Consider the following 6,504-nt stretch of genomic DNA (forward strand, 5'->3'; position numbering starts at 1 on the left):
GGCTGGCATGTGGTGCTGGGGGATTGAACCACGGTCCCTGTGCTTTGCTAAGCTTGTTCTAAGTAGGTGCCTTAGACCACTGAGCCATCTCACCAGCCCTGTATTTATTCTTTACCTGACCTTGCAGATATTGGAGTTGGAAAGATCAGCTTTAGGGATTTTAGTATGGTGGCTGGGCCAGAGGAAGGGAAATTTTGAGTATAATTGAGTAAAAGAAAAATCTTCATATTTGCAAGGATATATTGCATATTTGAGCAAGATACCACTTATTTCATTTAGATTTTGCTCACTTTTCATAACCATCCTCCTTTGTCCTTGTCCAGCTCCCATTTGTCTTGTTTGGACTATTGCAGTAGCAGAACAGTTTCCAGAACTATGATCCACTAGTGTCTAGAGAATTCAAGAAAAGCAGAGTTTCTCTGTTGTCATTCTGTTTGTCTCATTCTTTTTATTGCCTTTTAAACTGTCTCTTTCCAAATAATCTTTCCCCCTTTTGGGGGCAGTTGTGAAAATGGGATCTTCAGTAAAGCACCTGCTGTAGGTCAGCAGAGCTCGGAAGCTAACTGGCAAATGTGCTTATTCACACAGATACTTGTGTGTGTGCTGTTCAGGTGAGGCCTCCCCTAAGCACAAGGTACGCCAATTACAAGAGCATCAGTCCCTTCATGTGTGAACCTAACCTTCCCTAGGAAAGTCAGAATGCAAGGGCATGGCCAGCAGCCTCAGCTAGCCCTCTGGCTCCCTGCAGAGAGGGACAGTCCATCAGAACCTGAGCGCAAGGGAGAATGAGCCAGGTAAAGGCACAGAAAATGTTTAGGCACAGAAATGACCTGGGCTGGGGATGGAGCTCAGCAGCACAGTGCCTGCCTGGCAAGCACAAGGTCCTGAGTTTGATTCCTGGTATAAAAAAAGAAAGAAAGAAAGAAAGAAAGAAAGAAAGACAGACAGACAGACAGACAGACAGACAGACAGACATATTATGTTCACATGCTAATAACCAAGGCCTTGGATACAATGTTTGATTTTTTTTTTGGATGGCTGGGAGACCACCTGTATTTTTCCTAGATTTGCTGAATTTATTCTCCCAAAGGGAGGAATTCTCAGCTGTGGCAGACTGTATTATTCCCCAACACAGTGAATTAAATCCAGTCTGTCTTGATGTAGCTGGCTATTGGCTCTAACTTTGCTCTATGAACAAGGCCTCTGGTAGTCTGGAGTAATGTCAGATTGTTTGAAAGAAGGTGTGATTGGCAGGATGTGCTCCTTGTGTTAGTTCCTTGATTCCAGCCACGTGTTATATTGTTGTATCTTGGCCCTTTTTACTTCCTTGTCCCCTCCCTTCCCTTTTATCCGCATGTTCCTTCTCCATCTCTATGGTCTATGTATTTCTTCATAGTTGTTTATATAATGTAAACCAGGAAATCTAAGTCATGGAAGTATTCCTAATTTACATACAGTCCCACTACCTTAAAAAAAAAAAAAAGAGAGAGAGCTGGGGAGATAGTTCAGTAAAATAAGCACTTGCCTGGCAAGCTCAAGGTCCTTAGTTCAATCCCCAGTACCGAAAAAAAAATAAAGACTGATAGTGTTGACAAGAATTTGGAGCAAATAAAACTCCCATTAGGGGAAACTATTTTTATTTATTTATTTATTTATTTAAATATTTATTTATTTATTTATTTTGTGTGTGTGTGTGGCCAGCTCAGCCCACCAGGGGGCGGGGCTGGCTGGCATGTGGTGCTGGGGATTGAACCATGGTCCTTGTGCTTTGCTTTGCTTTGCTTAGCTTAGCTTGTTCTAAGTAGGTGCTTTAGACCGCTGAGCCATCTCACCAGCCCCGAAACTATTTTTAGTATTTACTAAAACTAAATATGACTCAGCAATCTCTTAGGTAATTCTAGGAGAAATGAGTATATATTGGCACCAAAGACGTATACAAAAATATTCCCAGTTGCTTTATTCATAATGGCCCAAAGCTAGAAACAGCCTAAATGTCTGCATAAGGAAAATGGATAAATCAACCATGGAATAGCCATACAATACAATATTGAACAAACTATAGATACATGCATTGACTTGGATGAATCTCATAGTCATAGTGTTGAATGACATGCCAGTTACAAGAGTCTACACTGCATGACTCCCATTGTATGATGTTCAAGAATGGGAAGGTTCAAGAATATATGCAGTGTATTATTTGTTGAAACTGTACTTCCGATTTGATTTGAAACTGTCTCATTGCTATCTATTTATCAATAAAACTTTGAAAAAAAAAAAAAAAAGAATGGGAAGGTTAGAGAAGTCAGACTGGGCGGTGGTGGCATGCACATGTAATCCCAGCTCTGGGGAGGCTGAAAACAGGAGGATAGCTATGAGTCTGAACTGCGTAGTGAGAGTGTACCAAATACATTTTTATTTATTTTTATGTGATCTGAAGAGAGACCAGAGTATCTCTCCAAAGTATTTTTTTTTTGAATTTATTTATTTATGTGTGTGTATGTGTGTGTGTGTGTGTGGCCAGCTCAGTCCACCAGGGGGCGGGGCTGACTGGCATGTGGTGCTGGGTGATTGAACTGTGGTCCTTGTGCTTTGTTAAGCTTGTTCTAAGTAGGTGCTTTAGACCACTGAGCCATCTCACCAGCCCTCTCCAAAGTATTTTTGTTGTTGTTGTTGTTTTTAATTTTATTTATTTATTTGGGGGGGGCAGCTCAGCCCACCAGGGGGCGGGGCTGGCTGGCATGTGGTGCTGGGGGATTGAACTGCGGTCCCTGTGCTTTGCTAAGCTTGTTCTAAGTAGGTGCTTTAGACCACTGAGCCATCTCACCAGCCCTTTATTTATTTTTAAATGATTTTATTTATTTATTTTGTGTTTTAGGGAAGGGTACAGGGTGTTGAGGGTCTCACTACTAGATCGGACTCATAGTGATCTGCCTCTTTACAACCTCCCAAGAGCTGGGGTTATAGGCATGTGCCACCACGCCCAGTCTTAACTGCCATCCCTGGGGGTGGAGCCAGGGGACCAGCACGGCAGGCCCAAGGATTGAACCCTGGCCTCTGCACCAGCTTGCAGGTGCTTTAATCCGTTGATCTATTTGGCCAACCCTCCAAATACATTTTTTAAAAAAGGTCAGAATAGTACTTACCCCTGGAGTAGGTGCTGACTGAGAAAAATCATACCTTGATCTAAGTAGTAGTTTCATCAGTGTAAACTTCTTCACTGTTAGTGTTGATGGCCCCTCTTTCCTGTTCATCAGTCCCCTGCCACATTCCACCCTCACCATAATGTGCTGGCTTCATTGTAAAAATTTATTGAGCTATATAAACACAGAAATATTTTACTGTATTATACATTAAAGTAAGTTTTTAAAAAAAAAAAGAATCCAAAGCCACTGTTAGCTCAAGTATTTACCTTCTTTCCAGTGTGATTCCAGTGGTTGTGGCAACATTTTAGCTTTTTAATTTTTTTGTACCTATTTGCAGTACATAATGATTATATTCATGGAGAGTTGGCATATGTACATAACACATCTTAATTTTTTTATGCCCCCAATATCCCTGTCATGAGCTTTTTAAGGAGCTAGTGGAAAGGAACAAAGAGAAGAAAGTCAGGAGGACCCAGAATTTAGATGATATTTAGGAAGTGACATGAGAAAACCTGGACCTCATAGGCTGAGGCAGGAGGATCAGCACAAGTTTGAGCCCCCACCCCCAGGCTACATAGTGAGCTCAAGGCCACCCTGAAACTATATAATGAGATCCTGTCTCAGCATTGGAAAAAAGGAAGCTTGGGCCTCATTGGAGTTTGGTTGTCAGGGACTAGTCAAGGACATGACTTCCTGTCTCTTTTCCCATCTGGTCATCTTTACCAGACAGCCCCAAAAGTGCTCATGACAGTGATCTGTGCACTGAAACCCTGAATGAAAGCTTTTGTTTTCTCACTGGCACTCCTTTGTTGACATCTGTTTTTAGTAATGCTGTCATCACTCCTATAATCATCCTGGCTGAAATCTCAAGAGTGCTGTGTAATTCTTTGGCCTCTTTCCCTCTGTCACTGTTAGTGTTGATGGCCCCTCTTTCCTGTTCATTAGGCCCCTGCCACATTCCACCCTCACCATAATGTGCTGGCTTCACTGGCTCTGCTGGCTCTGACTGAGGCTTACCTGTTCCTGTGGCAAAGGCCCTTAAACATGATTATTGCTGCTGGCCTGTCCAGGAACTTTAGTGGCTGCTTATCTGTGTTTACCTTCCTACCCCCAGAACTTAGGATGTTGGATGCCCCCAAAAAAATATCTCAGAAAGAAAATATAACCTATTTGTCGGATAAAATTAAAATTCCTTAAACAGTTTGCCCTTTCTTGCTGTTAGTCTCCCTTCTTCTCCCTTCTCTGCTTGCACTACTCCTCTCACATACACACATACAAGTGCCCATCAAGGAGAATTTCTCCTTTATTGATTTTTTTTTTTTTAAACCATTCAATTCCTAATTACCAAATGGTAGGGCCTGGGATCTAACTCATTGGTAGAATGTGTTAGCATGTGTGAAGCCCAGAGTTTGATCTCCAAGGACTGTACTAAAAAAAAAAAAAAAAAAGTAAAATGGTAACCCATCAAGGAGATACTAGACCACCCTGCTACACACCCTTTTTAAAAAAAATATTATTTTTTTATTTTTTTGTCTTTTTGAGATAGCTTTCACTGTGCAGTTCAGGCTGGCCTTGAACTCACTTTGTAACCCCATGGTTAGAACACTGTTATAAACTCCCAGTGATCCTCCTGCCTCAGCCTCCCAAGTGCTGAAATTATAGGCATGTGCCACCACACCCAGCTGCTACACACTCTTAAAGGTTTTTTTTTCCTGTGTCTGAAGCACCCTGCACAGTTTTGGCACAGAGTATGCATTTAATTAATAAAGTTTATCCTTAGTATTAAGAAGAGAGTTTCTTTGTTCAGAATCTCTGCAAAGTACTTTTGGTTTGTGGAGTTCATATTGCATATATCAGTTGCCTCTTTTGCTGTATTAATTATTAAATGAGTATCTCTTCTAACTAAACCAGCTTATATCTCATATTCTTCCCAGCACTTGGGAATTGTGTCTCCAAAAGGAAACACTTGCACTAATCTGTATTATTACTTGTGTTTTCCTGTGAATTTTTAAGGGCAGGACAAGATTTTATTCATCTTTAATCCCTAGTACCTAGCACAATGCTTGGAATGTTATGGAAATTTAGCAAATATTGAGTGAGTGCATAGTATTATACTCATCCCAAAATTGTCTGCATCTTCAAAGGTAACTTTCTGTAATGTTTCTGAACCTGTAATCTCTGAGTGTATGGTGTGGATCAAAATATTGTATCTAAGGAATCAATCCTTAGAGGATGTGTAAGGGTTATTGTGGGGCTTTAACAGCTTCTGTCAATTAATTATGTGGAACAAAGCCAGGTACTGTATTCCACAGACTTGCTTTCTATCTTTTAGGCCACAAGATGGAGCTATAAAAGCAATTTTGCACATGGGGGGGGCATGTATCCTAACCTAATGATTCTCAAACTTTAAGCATCAGAATCACCTGGAGAGCTTATTAAAGTTTCTACTCCCTGAAGCCCTACCTTCAGGATTAGAGTGGGACCTATGAATCTCCCATTTTGAAACATATAGTTCAGGTGATTAATCAACTATACTTATATTGCATGATGGAAACTGGTTATTCCTAGAGAATAGCCAAAATGGGTTATTCTCATTTTGGTAGTTAAATCCACAGTCTTTGGGCTTTACTTAGAGCTTCCTTTCCATCCTTCAGTTATTGTGAATTAACTTTCATATGGAATTATATAGTTTCCTTTATAAATACTTTAATATATACCCAACAGATTATTATTTTTAAAAATTAAAGACTAGCAGTGGTGGCACATATTATGATCCCAGGGGTTGAGAGGCTGAGGAAGAATTGCCATGGGTCCAAGGCCAGCCTAGGCCACATAGTGAGTTCGAGGCCAGCCTGAAGTACATATCAAGACCCTGTCTGAAAAAAACAAATATATATAGAGAGACTTTAGGTAACATGAAGTTATTTTTTATTTTTTGTTTTTTGGGGTTTTATTTTTGGTATTGGCCTTTTACACTGAGCTACATCCTCAACCTCTCTTTTAGTTTTTTATATTGAGACTAAGTCTTGCTAGGCTGCCCAGATTGACAACTATAATTATTTGCCAAGTTACAATCCTCTTGCCTCCACCTCCCAGAGTGCTGGGATTACAAGTATGTACCACCGTGCTGAGCCTCCTTACTATTTATTTATTGAAGAAATTGAGCTATTTATCTTACAGGATTTCTTGTCTATGCTAGTCACATTCTGCCATTAAAAATGTTCCTTTGAGGACTGGTGAGATAGCTCAGCAGGTCTAAAGCACCTGCTTAGGCAAGCTTAGGCAGGCACAGGGGACCGAGGTTCTATCCCCTGTACCACATGCTGCACCAGCCTTAACCTCAGGGTGGGCTGAGCTGGGT

General features: G+C 40.8%; 1 protein-coding gene across 4 annotated transcripts in view; it reads left to right on the plus strand.

Annotated features, from left to right (window-relative positions):
* The window catches only part of Dcaf5 (DDB1 and CUL4 associated factor 5), a 137,837-nt gene that overhangs the window by 69,035 nt on the left and 62,298 nt on the right, over nt 1-6,504 (plus strand). The gene's annotated exons all lie outside the window — the stretch shown is intronic.

Source organism: Octodon degus, unplaced genomic scaffold (genome assembly GCF_000260255.1).
Source record: "Octodon degus isolate 3935 unplaced genomic scaffold, OctDeg1.0 scaffold00007, whole genome shotgun sequence".
NCBI classification, from domain to species: Eukaryota; Metazoa; Chordata; class Mammalia; order Rodentia; family Octodontidae; genus Octodon; species Octodon degus.